Raw genomic sequence first — 10,931 nt, forward strand, 5'->3', positions numbered from 1 at the left:
ATGTTTAATTTGCTTAGAGTTCTAGACCCATTAAATGATGAAGCCAAATTTGAATCTAAATTGTTTGTGTCTAGAATTCTTCCTTCCCAACGCCCCTAGGGTATCTTGTAGACACTGAAATAAAATGCTATGGTCCAGGACAAGCTGCTTTACTGAGAGGCTGCTTTGTGCTGTGAGATTAGGGACTAAGGAAGATTAAATAGCACGGACGTGTTGCTGCTCTTACTCAACTAACAAGCCACACTGGGTAAAATGCAATAAGGAATCCAATAGAAGCTCAGTCAAAAGAGGAAGGCAGTGTTTGAGCTAGACTTAAAGAATTGGATTTTGCTAAATAAAATAGGAGGCAAGAATCTCAGGTTGGACACGGGAATTTAGGGTGTGCTAATGAGCTTGCCTGTTCAGATTGTAAAACAGGCATTAGGTGGATGGTGTGTGGTTACTAGAAGGTTCTGAGTGCTACGCTATTATACAGCATAAACTTTGCTGCTATTCTGTGGGCAATAAAGAACCACTTGGTTTTGACCACAGGGTGTGACTCTGATAATAGAATCTCAGGCTGCAGGCTAAGTGAGAGGAATGAGAAATTAAACCAGGATAGCTTCAGCGACAACTCCAAAAAGTGGCAGTGTGGTAGATGCCATGATATGGATGCCAAGACTTCCCCTTCAAGAATAATGGTCTTACTATTCAAGTCACTGGGAAGGCTGCCAACAAAGATCCCTCAGCTGTCAACTCCCCTCACCCAAGGCCATGCCTTCTTCCTCCGAGGGTTTTGCTGGATGATTGATCACTGTTTGGGGCATGAAGGACTCTGCCTTTCATCACGACCCAGGACAGCTCTAAGGGTCATCCCAGCTGTAAAACTCAAGACGCTGCATATTGCTGATGAACCTTTTCAGCCCCGTCCTGCCCCATTCCCTTCTCCAGGACAGTCTCCACTGGGAACATTCTCTAGGAACCCTCTACCCAAGCTTCTGTCTCAGAAACTATGTCCTAGGAAATTCCACTTGCCTGTGAAGAGTTATAATATATACCACAGGAACAAAACCCACAGGTAGACAGAAAAGATGCTTTCAAAGAGAGTAGCAAAGGGCACCATACTAACTGGATTTTTTTAAAATGCTAAAAAGGCAAGTGTAGACAGAAAATAGCTTCGGGGTGTAGCACTGAAAGACAGCCAGTCAGTCCCTTTCAAGTTTCTAAGCAGATGTATGACTTGGAAGTTTGTATTCCTAACAGATTTAAGCCGGGCTACTTGAAAGATCAAAACTGGATACCTTAACCTCCCTACAATGCCAGTTTATAAAACTTCAGGTGTTTAGTCTTCCATGTGTCTATATTGTATGGCCTACCCAAGGAGGCAATAAGAGGGGGTGTCAGAGGCCCTGGAGTTTAAGTCAGAGGTCATCTGGGTCCTCGGCAGGAACAGTATTCAGTCTTAACTGCTGACCCTTCTCTCCAGTCTTCAAAAAATATGGTTTTTAAAAAAATATGCATGCCTGTTTGGGCAGTCCTCAGAGGGCAGTCAAGGGCACTGAAAACAGCTTATCTCCATGTACAAGATGGAAAACCACTTTGTGATACGTCTCTCCCTCCCAAATCAGTAGGATTTTAAACATGTCTAAGATGGGCAGTAACACACACAACTTAAATATTTTTCTAAAATTACATACTTCTATAGCTTAACATTTGGGTATTGTCCTTCCTAGCCACTCACTTAACCATTCTAAGCATAATATTATGGCTTCATTAGGATCAATTGTAAAGATTTCCTTACCCCTAAAGGCAGATTTATCATATACCTAAGATGTTGTGCCTACAGTCTTCTTCACGGAAGCTGTCCAGTAAATGCTAATTCAATAAAACTAGAGTCGTTTTCCTATGGCTGAGCTGTTGTCCAACAGTCTGTTTCTCTGCTTGTTCACTGTAATAAACGCTTCCATCATGTTAAACACACCCCTGCCAGAGTCAATTCGCAAGCCATCTGAGACCATGCTTACAGAGACAACCAGAAGGCCTTTACTTTGTCTGCATGTATCTTTTGCTGAATTTATTCCCGTGCCATAAGTTTTTGTTTCTTCAATTTCCTCTGGGTTATCTTTTTCTTCTGTGTACCCCCTTCTTCTGGCTTTGGAACAATCTGTTCCTTTTCAGCGAGGATCATCTCAGTGTGGCAGCAGGAGCTCAGGAATGGGTTCATCCGGCTGTGAGCTCTGTAAGTTTGTCAGCGCATCTTGAGTGCTTTGTTCACCAGATGTGCTCAATGACTAGAGAGTCTACATCTAAACGCTTCAGTTCAGCATCACTCTGTGCGTCTTTAGCATGTGCAGCAAAATTTCAGCACTCTTTTTTGGCCCCGCCCCACTGTTTGGCCTGGGCGCACCTACCGACTCCACCATTGTACCGGCGGAATGACACACATTGTTTCTTTAAATTAACATCTTTCAGATACTTGGTGGATTTTCGAATATGCATACCCTTGATGGCCTGGGCAGTTTCATGGGTGTTCTTAAAGTGAACCTGAAGGTTTGAGCCTCTTGATTTGCATGATTTTGTACAGTTTTCTGGGTCAAGATGGTAGCAAACCATCTTCACAGGTCACCTCAGGCCGCTTACAGAAGAGCTTATGAATTGCTTTCTGTTTGTTTGTTTTCTCAGTGTTACCTGATCTTTGATTAAAGCTACTTTTTCGTAAAACTTTGTGTAACTTCCCATTGCCTTTGATAAGGAGTGAATCAGGATACACCAATAGAAAAGGAGGAAGGGCAAGTTATTAATATATATACATACACATATATACATATATATACATACATACATATATACTGCTGTGTTAGCTTAGTCGGGGGATTGATGCTAGGTTAATTTTGGGGATTGATCCTCTTCATGTTTCTTCTTACTTGAATAACAATATTAAAACACCATAAAGGAAGAACAAACTAGTTCACTAAAGCCGATGAGCCATCAAGGAGATGCTCCCAGCTTTAGCAGATTTTGAGAGCAAAGTGTAAAGACACTTTCAAGTTGAAGAAGGGAGGAACACACTCTCAGGAGTCCCAATCATGGATGCAGTGAAGCCAGGAAGTCCTACAGAGAAACAAATGCTGAGCTCAAAGAAATAGCGGCCTGACTACGTTGATGTTTAAGACTATTTGACCCAGAGTGGGGAGAGAGCCCAGTCTGTAAAGTTCTTTCTTGTCATGTACAGGAGGGGACCTCATCTGACCCCAGTCAGATTGCCGGTACTCATGTAGCAACAGCCACAATAACGAAAAACTCCAAATTGTAAAAAAAAAAAAAAAAAAAAAGTATGGTGGTGTGTACATGTAATCTCATCACTGAGGAGGCAGAGGCAGAAGGATCCCTGGGGCTCAACGGGCAGCCAGTACAGCCTAATTGACAGGCTCCAGATCACAGTGAGAGACCTGGCTTCAAAAAGTAAGGTAGACAGAATGACACCTAGGATTGACCTCTGTCTCTCACACAACATGCATGCACTGCACAAACGTGTAATCACATGTACACACCCATACCTGAAGCAAGGATGCACAAGAGGACGCAGTACTAAGAAAGGCCAAGGTGGGTTGTGGACCGTTGGTATTGTCAACTTCACAGAATCTAGAACCACCTTAGAGACACAGTCTGGGCATGTCTATGAGGGAGTTTGCTGATTGGTCAGCTGGAGTGGGATGACCCAGAAGACCCAGCCTGTATGTGGGCTGTGGGTCTCTGGGCTTGGGCCCTGGGACTGTACAAAGATAAGAAAATGGGCTGGGCAGGAACACTCAATACTCCCTGCAGACGAAGTGTGACAAGTGCCTGGGCATTCTGCCGCCATAAATTCCCCACCATGATGAACTGCACCCCCAAAGTATGAGTTAAATTAAACCTTTCCTTCCTAGGGCTGCTCTGTCACAACAATGAGACTGGGAATTAACTCACGGACTAGCGGAGAAATGGGAAGGAATTCTTAGCGTATCCTTTGGGGGGACAGAAAAGGCAGAATCCAACTTCATCAAAGCCTTACCTGTACAGGTAGCTGCTTGGGAGAGCCAGGAGAAGCGAGTGGCCAGCCTTAATGGCCATCACTCTACCTCCTGGGGTGCAGCCCGGGAGGCGTTAGGAGAGGGAGTTTTGGGGACAAATACAGTGGTTTGAGCGGTTGTGTGGCTTCAGGCAAGTTACTGAGTATCTTCACCTTTGTGACTTTGTGACGAAATAAAAATAGGAAGAAGCCACAACAACCTGCCCCAGGAAGCCTAAAACAAATTGTAGGGGAAGCCCCAGCCAATCACCTTGCTTGTAGGGCGGGGTCCCCTGAGGATATTTTTTACTAATAAATATTGCTGGTGTGCTCCCCCCCCCTTCCCTTCAGCTTTCTTGTTCTCTGCGGGAACTTCGGTTCTGTAAGTCTTTCCCTTATTAAAGCTAAATATTTTGATATAATTTCTGTCTGCTGTTCATTTACGCCACTACAACAAACAAACAATTTTATTATAATTTCTGTCTGCCGTTCATTTATGCCGCTACAACAAACAAACAAACAAGAACAAAAGAGATGATAACTTTTCCTACAATTCACTCCAGGGCTAGAGGGTGGGATGAATTGCTACCTTACAGGCCACAAGTGCCCCATAAATGTTCATTATTGTTATTAAATGCTCGTTATTATTATCCAGCGACTTAGGGCCTGAGACCCGCTGTTAGCCAACGTCCTCTAAATTACTGTGGATAATAATGGTACTAGAATTTGATTGTTGTGTATAAATCTCTGTCCGTCTATTTCTGGGAGCTCGTGACTGACTGTTCACGTAAGGGAAGAGCATGGTACCTCTGACAAATCTATCACAGAAAGAGAATGCCAGGTTAAGAAGGGAACAGTGATCTCTCACCCTGAGGTCAGCCCTGCACCAGTGTTTCTCTCCTCACTTAAAACCAGGAAGGCTAGACTGGTGGATCCGAACGGAGTTCTGCGCACAGTCAAGCATGGTCCACAGTTTGAGCATAAGGTTTAGCGACTAAACAAAGTATCATTGGCATGTGAGAGAAAAGAGACTCTAAGCTGCAGCCTTCCTTGTCCCTTGAGAACAGTGACCTCAGTTACCTTACGGTCCAGTGGGGAAACCAACAACACAAATGTCCCTGTTTACCAGAGCTGTCATAGTGATGGCCACTTTTGTTTTCCGATAGGGGACCAGGCGGTGTACTCCATTAGGTACCTGAAGAAATCCCGAGGGACATTCCTGTTGTTTAAATTAATTATTTAACTCATGCCTATTTTCCACCTACCCAGTGTCTCGGTGACCTTGAGTCATGGCTGCTGGCACACGCGGAACCACTGAAGAGTCTCCACGGTCAGACACTGCAGACAAAAAGCTCACCCGTTCACAGCTGTGTCTGGTTTTACACAGAATAGTGAAGTCTGTGAATTAACTGTATTAGTTAGAATACTATCGTCAGGAATTTAGGGAATTTGGGTCAGGTTTTACACCTACCCTACTACCTCTCGCTGGACCTCCGTTCAATCCTTTAATCCCCTGGCTTCTTGCTCTGTCTGTAAGAGAGACGCCTCTGGCAAGGCTCTGAGTGCAGGAGCCGTAGGAATAAATTAAATAATGGACTTAATATCACCACCGAGAATGGAGCAAATTGCTCTTTTGTGGGATCCATTAGCTTGACTGAGAATATTAGCACAGGATCCTGAGTGTATGATTGATGTTAGGAGTAAGATAGCATCCATTTTCATTCTGGGCTTTGCCCTGAAATGACTCAGGGTAACAGATAGAGAATATGAGGTGGGGAGAACTGGGAAAGGGAGGGAAGGTATTGGCCAAGAAGGAGTCAGGTGTGGAGAGAGCAGAAATAGGGAGGCAGAGGAGGAGAAAGAGGAGACAGCTGTCGGGGTGAGTGTAGAGGCAACCCCGACATCGAGGTTGCTAAGTGAGAGAACTGGGGTTGGGGGGGGGATGTCGAACAAAGACTCCAATCAGACCAGGGCGCACTGGAACCCTGAGGGAAGAAAGAGTGGATGGGGACAGACAGGCAGGGTTTATTTCCCAAGTTATCCCTGTCATTCTTGCAGTGGCTTTTTCAGTCTGTCGTGTTCCCCCACCCCCATGAATCTCAATCCCAGGCTCAGGAAGTCGGCTTTAATAACCCGAGGCAGTCAACTTTCCCCAGTTGAGCCTTAGGACACTTGATAGAGATGGGTCTTTAGGTGCCTCCCAGTGCTGGGTAGCAGCACAAGGAAGTGGGGAGAGAAGGTTCTGTAGATATTTCAGCCATACTCAGTCCTCACAACTCCTCAAACTTGGCCCTCTCTGGACAACGGAGCATTCTATCACCTCTGTGGATTCATCTCAGATGAAAATAACAGTGGCATTCACAGCCTACATCACGGCCTGTGCGAGGCACAGATGCCGTGTAGTTTTTATAGAAGGAGTTTGAGGCGGTGCACAGTGGGAGCCATGCATGGGGGGTAGAGGACGATACCTAGCCAAGGAAACTGTAGCAAAGCTGACACAGCCATGTACGGTTTTACAGAAATTAAGTCACTTGATTTTTTTTCCCCACAACGCTCTGACATTGTTGCTTTTAGTTACTCTCATTTTAGAAAAGGAAATCGGACAAACTGAGATTTGATTTATATCTTCGGTCTGGTTTCAGTGTGAGAACAAAACAAAACTGTAGGAGACCAATTTTAAGCCTTTCACCAGACGTGTGTGTGGGCGAGTCTGTGTGTCAGCGCGCGCCTTCACGCGCGTGTGTGCGTGTGCACGAATTTGTTCTGCTTGTATAAAATATTGGTTCAAAATGCTGGATTGAGTACTATAGTGATATTTTATTTGTGTTTTAGTGAATAAAACTTGCCTAAAAATCAGAAGGACAAAGAGAAGCCACTAGAGGTCAGGCAGTGGTGGCAAAAACCTTTAGTCCCAGGATTTGGGAGACAGAGGCAGGTTGATCTCTGAGTTCAAGGCCACCCTGGGCTACACAAGATTGATGCAAAAATAAATCCAGGTGGATTTGTTTACATTTTTTATCCTGATACTAGGGAGTCATACACCTTTAATCCCAGCACCAGAGGGAATATAAAATGAGAAGAGAGGCTTAGTCTGCTTAGTCTGCGTAGTCTGCGTAGTCTGCGTAGTCTGCGTAGTCTGCAGTCGCCCAGCCTTGGTAGAGGTAAGACTTCTCTAGTGGCTTGGCTGCTTAGCTTTTCTGGTTTTGGGGTTGGACTCCAAATATCTGTCTCTAGGTTTTTATTATTCATGCTACAGAGTACCTCTTAGCTTAGACTTTTATGTATTATGTATACAGAACCCCTTTGACAGGGTTCCTTACAGATTTGGCCCAGGAATAACTTTCTCTTAAATGACATTATGATTTCTTCCACTCAACAAGGGGAGTTATGATATGAGAATTATGAAAATTCCCACTTCCCCTACTTCACGGTTATGGGGAAACTTGGGGTTTAGTTTCATGCTCATATGCTAGTATTTTGCCTGAACCAGGTGCTTATTATTATTATTACACTTCTTATTTTTTTTTTCTGTGTAAGCCACTTTAAGTCCTTTCTGGAAGAAAGCACAGTCTAAACAGTAAAAGGACAACGAAATGCGATGCCATCAAGGCCATGCTAGAGAGGTGATGACCTACCACGTGTGTCATGTGACACCCCTGGAACCCTTTATCTGAAAGGGAATATATTAGAAACAGGGTTCTGGGAAGAGCCTCTCTTACATGGTGTTTATCACTTTTTTTTTTTTCATGTCCCTTAAATAGCATTCCAAACCACTTTGGGGACAGAATATCAAATCTGGAGCGAATGAGCTGATTACTCTCATATGTCTTCTTACTGGGATCTAATTAAAGTTTTGAATCTTGTCCAAAACTGTGCTCTAAAATAAACCAATTTAAATCCACATTTATCAGTCAGGCTTACAATGGGGAATGGTCTCACCCATTTTGCTCATTCACCAGTGAAGAACTGGGCTTAATTTGTAGATTCTTATCTGGTTCCAACATTTCTTCCAGGAATACAGCATCCTTTATCTTGCGGATTGACAAACACTATCCACATTAGGTCATTCATCAAGAGACGCCTTCTGAAGGGCCAAGATGCTGTGATTCAATAGCAAACCCCCCAGCGTCTCAATTTTGCTGCTCTTTCGACTCTGCAAAGAACAAAGCCTTCCAGACCCAGGATGGTCATTAGGGGGACGTAATGCTTTTAAGGAAATTCCTATAGAGAAGAGAGGAGGAGTGGGGAGAGGGGAGGGGAAAGGGAGGAAGAGGAATGGGCAGAAAAGAGAACTGCCGGGCAGAAGAGTATGAGTCTCAAACAAAGTCACTAAATAAGAGGGATTTCAGCGAGTCTTTACACTTCAGTATCTCACTACCTCATTCCTATGCAATCTCAGCTTGCCGTATAACCTGCGCTTTTACTTCTAACTTTGTGATTTATCTCTGTTTCACTATTTACCTGAAGGACATTTATGGAGATGCATCAGGCCCTTTGTAGCCTACAATTTAAATAGCAAACAGATAGCATCTCACGAAAGTGCAAATGGTAGATATTATACGGAGTGGTGTTTATAAACCAACTGGCTCCTGGAAAGGTCTATAAAAATGGTGCCTGTCTACGGCACTCGCGATTGAGTTGTGACTCCTTTAAGAATCCATACTGGCTAGTTCACATTTTTATGCAACACATAGAAAAGAATTTACTCCGACCATTGCTGATTGCAGAATCTTATCAAATGCCCCCAAATGAGTAATGGGTTGGTCATATCTAAAATTGTTAACGCATTTCTAAAGCAGTTGCTTTACAGCAAATATTATCTACTACTTTGTGTAAACATAAAACCCGTGATCTTTCACGGAGAAGTGTGCACACTGCAGCTCTCCCAACCATTCCTCAGTACAATGTAGGTACTTGGTATTCCTACCAAGCTGTGACAAATTCCCAAGTTCTTACCCATGAAATGGGCACACAAGGCAGGTTTTTCTGTGGTGCATGAGCTTCTGGGTAGCTCTTATTCACACCTAACACAAGAAAACTTTGGCAATGTGTTTATGTGATCATGTGGGTTTTTTAATTTTTAATTTTTGTACAATTTGTTAAGAGTAAGATAGTTTAACCACTATGGGCTGAACAGAGGTCTCTTTCCAGCTGAATGTCCACCGGGTGCTAAGGGCTGCTGGAGCAGGTTGGACGTGCTGATTTGTTTGGTTTTCTCTCTTAAGAGGACCACCCAAACTGCACACATTTCAGGCCCCGTGAAAAGCTGCATCCGCCCCTACAAGTGGGAACAGAACCCAGTTCACGGGTGTATTGTGAGGGTTAAATAGCGAATACATGTAGAGAAAGCAAGGCCACGGGGGTCAGCATTTTACATAAGGTGAAGAGCATAAGGCTGTCATGTTGTCTGTATTTTAATTTTTTTTTCCCATGGAAAAGGATTCCGCAGTCCTGGGCAACAAAGGATTTGCCATGATTTTCGTGGGCTCCAGCTATCTTTGAGTCTCCTTAGTTATTCCAGATTGAGATGCTTGTATTTTGTGTGCCTTAAATACAAAGAGAGAATATACATCAGTGTATATTAAAACCTTTAAATCTATTTTCTCTTCTGACTTCAAAACAAATGAAAATACCTTTGCTGGGCCCTAGAAGTTCTGTGAGCTGTGTCTAATAGAAAAGACAGGATTTGCCAATATGAGTACCAAGTTTCTTAAGCCGTGGGAAAGAATAAGGATAAAGAAAAGCAACTGTGGTACAACTTAAATGTGGGGGGTGGGGGCGGGAGTAGTACAGACTAGAAATAGGCATATGGACAGCAGGAGGCAGTTTGTGTTCAGATTACACAATTTAATGGAGGTGGCCACTCAGACACTCTTTGTGATCATCTTCTGGAAGACAGTATTGTTTAAGGAATTTATTTTCCGCGCAGTGTATTTTTCAGGGGTTTTCTTGCCCATTTGATAGTTAAATTATAAACAGGGAATATTTACTTTAGAAAATAAACTTCATCCTGCCAATTTGCAAATTGCTCTAGATTCTAGAGTCTAGAATTTCAGGCAAAGGTCTCTCACAAAGTCCTTGGCCTTGGTGCGTCAGATAAGTCACAGAGGAAAACAAACTCCCCTTGAAAGGTGTGTCTGCAGAGCCTTGTGACAGCGTGCCAGTGGCTCCTATCCGGCACATTTCGGAACTTTGCAAAAATTAATTGTGCTCAAGAGAACACCATCAAACGCGTCCGGCACAGAGCGTAAACATCTTCAAACCACGATTCTGCGCTACAAAACCCTCTCCAACTAATTTCATTTAGTGCTTTACTCTGGAGGAACACCGAGGCCAAGTGAAACTGCGGAAATAGGAACAATGCACGGAGGAAAAAATCTCACCCCATTAAGGGATCCGTTTCTTCTCTGCACAAATAAGCCCACCACGCCTCGGAGGCAAGACTAGATGGCTCCAGGATGTTCTCAGATGCCCCCGCGGGCCCTCGGGAGCTGAGAGATCCCGCACCAAGAAGGAAGGGGACCTGAACGGCAGCGCCTTGGCCCTCGGGGGCAGTTTAGGTAATACACAAAATTATAAAAAGAAATCTAACCGACAGACGTGCCTAAGACAGAGGCTGGTGTCCGTGTACATTTTCTGGGCGACCCCGGTTTCCTCCTCCATGCAAGGTTTGCAAAGAGCAGTGACAGCCGTACGGGAGCTGCGCTGGTTACCGCAGGGCCGCCTGGTTTCCACGGGCCTTTCCTGAGGCTTTGCAACGGCAGGGCCGCCGCGCTCTCACCCGCGGCTCAGTGACCTTGCAAGGCTTGCGGCGCGACCCGAGTCTCAGCAGAGGCACCACCCTGGGCGCTGGGCCCGCGCGCGACCGAGCGGCTCCGACTCACGCGCGCCCTCTCGGGCCCGC

At 44.5% G+C, this 10,931-nt stretch overlaps 1 protein-coding gene, 1 long non-coding RNA gene and 1 pseudogene across 2 annotated transcripts in view; 1 reads left to right on the forward strand and 2 right to left on the reverse strand.

The window, feature by feature from the left end:
• Positions 1-2,053: 2,053 nt before the first annotated feature.
• On the reverse strand, positions 2,054-2,592 carry LOC101995268 (annotated as a pseudogene).
• Positions 2,593-9,110: 6,518 nt separating this feature from the next.
• Positions 9,111-10,896, reverse strand: LOC113457155. The gene is made up of 2 exons (XR_003377779.1): positions 10,620-10,896; positions 9,111-9,573 (listed from the first exon to the last, which is right to left on the reverse strand). It is a non-coding gene; the product is annotated as an uncharacterized LOC113457155 (long non-coding RNA).
• Lifr (LIF receptor alpha) overlaps positions 10,425-10,931 on the forward strand; it is a 60,704-nt gene continuing 60,197 nt past the window's right edge. The window contains exon 1 of the mRNA XM_026783698.1: positions 10,425-10,587. The gene's annotated coding sequence lies outside the window, so the exon portion shown is untranslated. The remainder of the gene's footprint in view (positions 10,588-10,931) is intronic.

The sequence above is a fragment of the Microtus ochrogaster genome, chromosome 19, assembly GCF_000317375.1.
Source record: "Microtus ochrogaster isolate Prairie Vole_2 chromosome 19, MicOch1.0, whole genome shotgun sequence".
Classification (NCBI taxonomy): domain Eukaryota; kingdom Metazoa; phylum Chordata; class Mammalia; order Rodentia; family Cricetidae; genus Microtus; species Microtus ochrogaster.